The following is a 10714-nucleotide window of genomic DNA, read 5'->3' on the forward strand; positions in this document are numbered from 1 at the left end:
ATAAAGGAAGAGGAAAGAAGAGGACATTGTGGGCGAGATTGAACACTTTTTTTATGTGTTAAGCTGAGAACACGTTTAGCTGAGGATTTCGGCTTAGGCCTAACAGCTTAGCACACACACAAATAAATCTCCTCGCGCGCACCAGTGTCAGCAATTTTCTTATTATTATACTTTGCGAGATTTAGCGGATGAGCCAAACTCGGAGATAGAATGAAGCTTTTGGGATGTTCTTGAAATTTCCATGTTTGAAACCCAAAACGACTTCTCTTCATTCTAGACTTCATAAGATCAACATGGGGTAGATACATGATTTGTCTGGTTTGGATATATCTCGACCTTGTTTATCAACTTGAATGCTTACGATATGACATAAGAAGACTATATATGTGCTTTTCTTTTTCATTTTTCTGATTTTTTTTATTTTGTGCCCATATTTGTATCTTGGTCAAATCCTAGGTTTGACAATGATTTAAAAAAGTTTAAAATATGAAAATGAAAAGGTAAGCATGGATCCTTCTTAGTCACTCTAAAATGAAGCTTTTGGGAGGTTTTTGATATTTCCATGTTTGAAACCCAGAACCACTTCTCTTCATGCTTGACTTCATAAGATAGAGTTTAGGGGTTAGGGGGTAGATACATGATTTGTTTGGTTTGAATATGTCTAGACCTTGTTTATCAGCTTGAATGCTTACTATATGACATAAGAAGACTATGTACTTTGGTTTTCATTTTTTTGTTTTTTTAATTTTATGCCCATTTGAATCTTGGTCAAATACTAGCTATGACCAAGATGTAAACAAGTTTAAAACATGAAAATGAAAAGGTAAGCATGGATCCTTCTTAGACACTCTAAAATGAATATTTTGGGAGGTTCTTTAAATTTCCAAGTTTGAAACCCAAAACCACTTCTCTTCATGCTTGACTACATAAGACAGAGTTTAGGGTTAGGGGTAGATACATGATTTTTCTTGTTTGAATATATCTAGACCTTGTTTATCAACTTTAATGCTTACTATATGACATAAGAAAACTATGTGCTTTGGTTTTTAATTTTTTTAATTTTTTTAATTTTGATGCACATTTGAATCTTTGTCAAATCCTAGGTTTGACCAAGATTTAAACAAGTATAAAACATGAAAATGAAAAGGGGAAGCATGTATCCTTCTTATAGTCACTCTAAAATGAAGGTTTTGGGATGTTCTTGAAATTTTCATGTTTGAAACCCAAAACCACTTCTCTTCATGCTTGACTTCATAAGATAGAGTTTAGGGGCTAGGGGGTAGATACATGATTTGCCTAGGTTTGAATATGTCCAAACCTTGTTTATCAACTTGAATGCTTACTATATGACATAAGAAGACTATATGCTTTTGTTTTTCATTTTTCTGATTTTTTTGAATTTTATGCCCATTTGAATCTTTTGGTCAAATCATAGGTGTAATTTGACACACAGATTTAAACAAGTTTAAAATATGAAAATGAAAAGGTGGTAAGCATGGATCCTTCTTATATTAGTCACTCTAAAATGAAGCTTTTGGGTGGTTTTTGAAATTTCCATGTTTGAAACCCAAAACCACTTCTCTTCATGCTGTTGACTTCATAAGATAGAGTTTAGGGGTTAGGGGTATAGATACATGATTTATCTTGTTTGAATATGTGTATAGACCTTGTTTATCAACTTTAATGCTTACTATATGACATAAGAAAACTTTGTGCTTTAATTTGGTTTTTAGTTTTTCTATTTTTTTTTGAATTTTGATGCACATTTTGAATCTTGGTCAAATCCTAGGTTTGACCAAGATTTAAACAAGTATAAAACATGAAAATGAAAAGGGAAGCATGCATCGATACTTCTTAGTCACTCCAAAGTGAAGCTTTTGGGAAGTTTTTGAAATTTCCATGTTTGAAACCCAAAACGACTTCTCTTCGTGCTTGATCGACACTTCAGAAGACAAAGTTTAGGGTTAGGGGTAGATATATGATCGATTTCTCTGGTTTGAATATGTCTAGACCATGTTTATCAACTTGAGTGCTTACTATATGACATAAGAAGGCAATATATGTGCTTTGGTTTTTCATTTTTTTTGAATTTTTATGCCCATTTGAATCTTGGTCAAATCCTAAGTTTGACCAAGGTTTGAACAAGTTTAAAACATGAAAATGAAAAAGGTAAGCCTGGATCCTTCTTAGTCACTCTAAAATGAAGCTTTTGGGAGGTTTTTGAAATTTCCATGTTTGAAACCCAAAACCACTTCTCTTCATGCTTGACTTTACAAGACAGAGTTTATGGTTAGCTAGGGGGTAGATACATGATTCGTCTGTTTTAAATATTTCTAGACCTTGTTTATCAACTCGAATGTCTTACTATATGACATAAGAAGACCATGCGCTTTGGTTTTTTTTGAATTCTTATGCCTATTTGAATCTCTTGGTCAAATCCTAGCTAGGTTTTACCAAGATTTAAACAAGTTTAACACATGAAAATGAAAAGGTAAGCTTGTATCCTTCTTAGTCACTCTAAAATGAAGCTTTTGGGAGGTTTTTGAAATTTCCATGTTTGAAACACAAAACCACTTCTCTTCATGCTTGACTTCATAAGACAGAGTTTAGGGTTAGGGGATAGATACATGATTTGTCTTGTTTGAATATGTTTAGACCTTGTTTATCAACTTTAATGCTTACTATATATGTGACATGAGAATACTATGTGCTTTGGTTTTCATTTTTTTGATTTTTTTTAATTTTGATGCACATTTGAATCTTTGTCAAATCCTAGGTTTGACCAAGATTTAAACAAGTATAAAACATGAAAAAGAAAAGGCGAAGCATGTATCCTTCTTATAGTCACTCTAAAATGAAGTTTTTGGGATGTTCTTGAAATTTCCATGTTTGAAACCCAAAACCACTTCTCTTCATGCTTGACTTCATAAGATAGAGTTTAGGGGCTAGGGGGTAGATACATGATTTGCCTAGGTTTGAATATGTCCAAACCTTGTTTATCAACTTGAATGCTTACTATATGACATAAGAAGACTATATGCTTTTGTTTTTCATTTTTCTGATTTTTTTGAATTTTATGCCCATTTGAATCTTTTGGTCAAATCATAGGTGTAATTTGACACACAGATTTAAACAAGTTTAAAATATGAAAATGAAAAGGTGGTAAGCATGGATCCTTCTTATATTAGTCACTCTAAAATGAAGCTTTTGGGAGGTTTTTGAAATTTCCATGTTTGAAACCCAAAACCACTTCTCTTCATGCTGTTGACTTCATAAGATAGAGTTTAGGGGTTAGGGGTATAGATACATGATTTGTCTTGTTTGAATATGTGTCTAGACATTGTTTATCAACTTTAATGCTTACTATATGACATAAGAAAACTTTGTGCTTTAATTTGGTTTTTAATTTTTCTAATTTTTTTTGAATTTTGATGCACATTTTGAATCTTGGTCAAATCCTAGGTTTGACCAAGATTAAACAAGTATAAACCATGAAAATGAAAAGGGAAGCATGCATCGATCCTTCTTAGTCACTCCAAAGTGAAGCTTTTGGGAAGTTTTTGAAATTTCCATGTTTGAAACCCAAAACGACTTCGCTTCGTGCTTCATCGACACTTCAGAAGACAAAGTTTAGGGTTAGGGGTAGATATATGATCAATTTCTCTGGTTTGAATATGTCAGACCTTGTTTATCACCTTGAATGCTTACTATATGACATAAGAAGACGACGTGCTTTTGTTTTTCATTTTTTTTGATTTTTTTGAATTTTTATGCCCATTTGAATCTTGGTCAAATCATAGGTTTGACCACGATTTAAACATGTTTAAAACATGAAAATGAAAAAGTAAGTTTGGATCCTTCTTAGTCACTCCTAAATGTACCAATTGATAGATGAGTTAACTTGGCTTCATGGAAAAAATAATGTCATGTAAATGAGTTAACTTAGCTTTCCTACCCTTGAATCCATAGGAGTAGTATAATAATCAACCGAGTTTTTAAACCAACAGGTCTGTCACTTACGTGTGGTGCCCATGCGTGAGGTCCCACACTTCAGTGAGCACAAGCCAAGTGCGGTAGGTACGCAAACTCATCAGGATGCGTACTGGAAGTCTCTGGGTCCTTCAGGATTCGGTTGTCCCTCTCACAAAAAAAATTCTCTCATTCTCGGCCTCGCTCGACTCGCTCGCTCGCTCGCTCGCACCTCCTGCTCACTGACAAAACCTGCAGAACAGTCAACATCATCACCCGAAAAAGGGCAGACACCATAATTCTCTCCCTTCTTCTCTCCTTCCGAGTGATCCCTCTTCCTCCGAGTTTCACTCGATGGGCAAACACACGTGTGCTGCATAGTAATAATATAAAAGTAGAAAAATCGACCTACGAATCTATGATTAAATAGGTTAATCTAGGGTTTTGCCCACTACTACAGATCAAGTTCAAAAATATCCAACTACTGGTTCGATTTCGGGCTACTAATATAAAATTAAATAAGTTGAACTAGTATTCCTCTAAAAAAATCATTTTGGTATGTGATACGTCTCCGACGTATCGATAATTTCTTATGTTCCATGCCACATTATTGATGATATCTACATGTTTTATGCATACTTTATGTCATATTTATGCGTTTTCCGGAACTAACCTATTGACGAGATGCCGAAGGGCCAGTTCCTGTTTTCTGCTGTTTTTGGTTCCAGAAATCGTAGTAAGGAAATATTCTCGGAATCGGACGAAATCAATGCCCAGCATCCTATTTTTCCACAAAGCTTCCAGAACACCCGAGAGCCACCAGAGGGGAGCCCTGGTGGGCCCAGATGATAGGGCGGCGCGGCCAGGGCCTGGGCCGCGCCCCCCTGTTGTGTCGTCGCCTCGTCGACCTTCCGACTCCGCCTCTTCGCCTATATAAAGGTCCCTGACCTAAAACCTCGAGACGAAAAAGCCACGGTACGAGAAACCTTCCAGAGCCGCCGCCATCGCGAAGCCAAGATCTGGGGGACATGAGTCTCTGTTCCGGCACGCCGCCGGGACGGGGAAGTGCCCCCGGGAGGCTTCTCCATCGACACCACCGCCATCTTCATCAACGCTGCTATCTCCCATGAGGAGGGAGTAGTTCTCCAGCGAGGCTCGGGGCTGTACCGGTAGCTATGTGGTTCATCTCTCTCCTATGTACTTCAATACAATAATCTCATGAGCTGCCTTACATGATTGAGATTCATATGATGATGCTTGTAATCTAGATGTCATTATGCTAGTCAAGTGGGTTTTACTTATGTGATCTCCGGAGACTCCTTGTCCCACGTGTGTAAAGGTGACAGTGTGTGCACCGTGTGGGTCTCTTAGGCTATATTTCACAGAATACTTATTCACTGTTATGAATGGCATAGTGAAGTGCTTATTTATATCTCTTTATGATTGCAATGTGTTTTGTATCATAATATATCTGTGTGCTACTCTAGTGATGTTATTAAAGTAGTTTATTCCTCCTGCACGGTGTAATGGTGACAGTGTGTGCGTCGTGTAGTACTTGGCGTAGGCTATGATTGTGATCTCTTGTAGATTATGAAGTTAACTATTGCTATGATAGTATTAATGTGATCTATTCCTCCTTTCGTAGTGTGAAGGTGACAGTGTGCATGCTATGTTAGTACTTGGTTTGGTTATGTTGATCTGTCATGCACTCTAAGGTTATTTAAATATGAACATTGAATATTGTGGAGCTTGTTAACTCCGGCATTGAGGGTTCGTGTAATCCTACACAGTTAGTGGTGTTCATCATCCAACAAGAGGGTGTAGAGTCTAGCATCTATCTATTTATTCTGTTATGTGATCAATGTTGAGAGTGTCCACTAGTGAAAGTATGATCCCTAGGCCTTGTTCCTAAATACTGCTATCGCTGCTTGTTTACTGTTTTACTGCATTTATACTTCCTGCAATATTACTACCATCAACTGCACGCCAGCAAGCACTTTTCTGGCGCCATTGCTACTGCTCATACTTATTCATACCACCTGTATTTCACTATCTCTTCGCCGAACTAGTGCACCTATTAGGTGTGTTGGGGACACAAGAGACTTCTTGCTTTGTGGTTGCAGGGTTGCTTGAGAGGGATATCTTTGACCTCTTCCTCCCTGAGTTCGATAAACCTTGGGTGATCCACTTAAGGGAAACTTGCTGCTGTTCTACAAACCTCTGCTCTTGGAGGCCCAACACTGTCTACAAGAATAGAAGCACCCGTAGACATCAAGCTATTTTCTGGCACCGTTGCCGGTGAGGAAAGGTAAACGGCACTCACACACCGGATCCCGGCAACGAAGCACTTTTCTGGCGCCGTTGCCGGGGAGGAAAGGTAAAAGGCTCTCATACTCTGGTCCCAGGTAAAGTACTTTTCTGGCGCCGTTGTGTGTGTGCTCGAAGCTATTTCCTTTAGATCCTGCAATTGCATCTTTTTGTTTCTTGTTTACACTAGTTAGGCATAATGGACAACAATGAGCTTCTTATTCTATTTCCTGATTTAAGACATGGATGGTTTGATGCGAAAATTAAAAAACCTATGGAACATATTAGTATGAACGCTTTGAACACCATTGTTGCTAATGATATGGAAAATTCTAAGCTTGGGGAAGCTGGCTTTGATGAGCATGATATTTTTAGTCCCCCAAGCATTGAGGAGAAAATTTACTTTGATGATACTTTGCCTCCTATTTATGATGATTATAATGATATTGGTCTTTTAGTACACTTTGTTATGGAGGATAAATTTGATTATGATTACAATATGCCTCCTATATTTGATGATGAGAATAATAATGATAGCTACTTTGTTGAATTTGCTCCCACTACAACTAATAAAATTGATTATGCCTATGTGGAGAGTAATAATTTTATGCATGAGACTCATGATAAGAATGCTTTATGTGATAGTTATATTGTTGAGTTTGCTCATGTTGCTACTGAAAGTTATTATGAGAGAGAAAAATATGGTTGTAGAAATTTTCATGTTACTAAAACACCTCTCTATGTGCTGAAATTTTTGAAGTTACACTTGTTTTATCTTTCTATGCTTGTTGCATCATGCTTCATGAATTTGTTTATTTACAAGATTCCTTTTCATAGGAAGCATGTTAGACTTAAATTTGTTTTGAATTTGCTTTTTGATGCTCTCTTTTGCTTCTACTATTTCTTGGGAGTGCATCATTAAAATTGCTGAGCCCATCTTAATGGCTATAAAGAAAGCACTTCTTGGGAGATAATCCATGTGTTTATTTTACTACAGCAATTTTTGTTTTGTTGAGTCTTGGAAGTTATTTACTACTGTAGCAACCTCTCCTTATCATGTTTTTGTGCCAAGTAAAGTCTCTATGGTAAAGTTGATGCTAGATTTGGATTGCTGCGCAGAAACAGCATTGCTGTCTGTCACGAATTCGCGCAGAAGTCTCTGTAAAAAAAATCAAAAAAATCTGCAAATTTACGTGTGTGATCCTCAGATATGTACGCAACTTTCATTAGTTTTGAGTTTTTCCATTTGAGCAAGTTAAGTGCCCCTTCCAGGTTCGTCTTTACAGACTGTTTTGTTTTTGACAGATTCTGCCTTTTATTTCGCATTGCCGCTTTTGTTAAGTTGAATGAGTTTCTTTGTTCCATTAACTTTCAGAAGTTTTGTGCAATGTCCAGAAGTGTTAAGAATGATTGTGTCACCTCTGAACATGTGAATTTTTGATTGTGCACTAACCCTCTAATGAGTTTGCTTAAAGTTTGGTGTGGAGGAAGTTTTCAAGGGTCAAGAGAGGAGGATGATATACTATGATCAAGAAGAGTGAAAAGTCTAAGCTTGGGGATGCCCCGGTGGTTCACCCCTGCATATTTTAAGAAGACTCAAGCGTCTAAGCTTGGGGATGCCCAAGGCATCCCCTTCTTCATCAACAAATTTATCAGGTTCCTCCCTTGAAACTATATTTTTATTCGGTCACATCTTATGTACTTTACTTGGAGCGTCTGTTTGCTTTTATTTTTGTTTTTGTTTGAATAAATGCTTGTGTGGGAGAGAGACACGCTCCGCTGGTTCATATGAACACATGTGTTCTTAGCTTTTAATTTTCATGGCGAAGGTTGAAACTGCTTCGTTAATTGTTATATGGTTGGAAACGGGAAATGCTACATGTAGTAATTGGTATGATGTCTTGAATAACTTGATACTTGGCAATTGTTGTGCTCATATTTAAGCTCTTGCATCATATACCTTGCACCTATTAGTGAAGAAATACATAGAGCTTGCTAAAATTTGGTTTGCATAATTGGTCTCTCTAAACTCTAGATAATTTCTAGTATTGAGTTTTGAACAACAAGGAAGACGGTGTAGAGTCTTATAATGTTTACAATATGTCTTTTATGTAAGTTTTGCTGCACCGGTTCATCCTTGTGTTTGTTTCAAATAACTTTGCTAGCCTAAACCATGCATCGAGAGGGAATACTTCTCATGCATCCAAAATCCTTGAGCCAACCACTATGCCATTTGTGTCCACCATACCCACCTACTACATGGTATTTCTCCGCCATTCCAAAGTAAATTTCTTGAGTGCTACCTTTAAATTTCCATCATTCGCCTTTGCAATATATAGCTCATGGGACAAAATAGCCTTAAAAACTATTGTGGTATTGAATATGTACTTATGCACTTTATCTCTTATTAAGTTGCTTGTTGTGCGATAACCATGTTCCTGGGGACGCCATCTACTCTTTGTTGAATATCATGTGAGTTGCTATGCATGTTCGTCTTGTCTGAAGTAAGGGCGGTTTTCACAATCAAATGGTTTGAGTATGCATACTGTTAGAGAAGAACATTGGGCCGCTAACTAAAGCCATGAATCATGGTGGAAGTTTCAGTTTGGACATAAAACCTCAATCTCTTATGAGAATATTAATTGTTGTTGAATGCTTAAGCATTAAAAGAGGAGTCCATTATCTGTTGTCTATGTTGTCCCGGTATGGGTGTCTAAGTTGAAGAATGATCAAAAGCGAGAAATCCAATGCGAACTTTCTCCTTAGACCCTTGTACAGGCGGCATAGAGGTACCCCTTTGTGACACTTGGTTGAAACATATGTTATGCAATGATGATCAGTGTTAACCCAAGCTAATTAGGACAAGGTGCGGGCACTATTAGTACACTATGCATGAGGCTTGCAACTTGTAAGATATAATTTACATGATACATATGCTTTATTACTACCGTTGACAAAATTGTTTCATGTTTTCAAAATAAAAGCTCTAGCACAAATATAGCAATCAATGCTTTCCTCTTTGAAGGACCTTTCTTTTACTTTTATGTTGAGTCAGTTCACCTATTTCTCTCCACCTCAAGAAGCAAACACTTGTGTGAACTGTGCATTGATTCCTACATACTTGCATATTGCACTTGTTATACTACTTTACATTGACAATATCCATGAGATATACATGTTATAAGTTGAAAGCAACCGCTGAAACTTAATCTTCCTTTGTGTTGCTTCAATACCTTTACTTTGATTTATTGCTTTATGAGTTAACTCTTATGCAAGACTTATTGATGCTTGTCTTGAAAGTACTATTCATGAAAAGTCTTTGCTTTATGATTCATTTGTTTACTCATGTCATTACCATTGTTTTGATCGCTGCATTCATTACATATGCTTACAATAGTATGATCAAGGTTATGATGGCATGTCACTCCAGAAATTATCTTTGTTATCGTTTACCTGCTCGGGACGAGCAGGAACTAAGCTTGGGGATGCTGATACGTCTCCGACGTATCGATAATTTCTTATGTTCCATGCCACATTATTGATGATATCTACATGTTTTATGCATACTTTATGTCATATTTATGCGTTTTTCGGAACTAACCTATTGACGAGATGCCGAAGGGCCAGTTCCTGTTTTCTGCTGTTTTTGGTTCCAGAAATCCTAGTAAGGAAATATTTTCGGAATCGGACGAAATCAATGCCCAACATCCTATTTTTCCACAAAGCTTCCAGAACACCCGAGAGCCACCAGAGGGGAGCCCTGGTGGGCCCAGATGATAGGGCGGCGCGGCCAGGGCCTGGGCCGCGCCCCCCTATTGTGTCGTCGCCTCGTCGACCTTCCGACTCCGCCTCTTCGCCTATATAAAGGTCCCTGACCTAAAACCTCGAGACGAAAAAGCCACGGTACGAGAAACCTTCCAGAGCCACCGCCATCGCGAAGCCAAGATCTGGGGGACAGGAGTCTCTGTTCCGGCACGCCGCCGGGACGGGGAAGTGCCCCCGGAAGGCTTCTCCATCGACACCACCGCCATCTTCATCAACGCTGTTGTCTCCCATGAGGAGGGAGTAGTTCTCCATCGAGGCTCGGGGCTGTACCGGTAGCTATGTGGTTCATCTCTCTCCTATGTACTTCAATACAATAATCTCATGAGCTGCCTTACATGATTGAGATTCATATGATGATGCTTGTAATCTAGATGTCGTTATGCTAGTCAAGTGAATTTTACTTATGTGATCTCCGGAGACTCCTTGTCCCACGTGTGTAAAGGTGACAGTGTGTGCACCGTGTGGGTCTCTTAGGCTATATTTCACAGAATACTTATTCACTGTTATGAATGGCATAGTGAAGTGCTTATTTATATCTCTTTATGATTGAATGTGTTTTGTATCACAATTTATCCATGTGCTACTCTAGTGATGTTATTAAAGTAGTTTTTAT

Source organism: Lolium perenne, chromosome 7, assembly GCF_019359855.2.
Source record: "Lolium perenne isolate Kyuss_39 chromosome 7, Kyuss_2.0, whole genome shotgun sequence".
NCBI classification, from domain to species: Eukaryota; Viridiplantae; Streptophyta; class Magnoliopsida; order Poales; family Poaceae; genus Lolium; species Lolium perenne.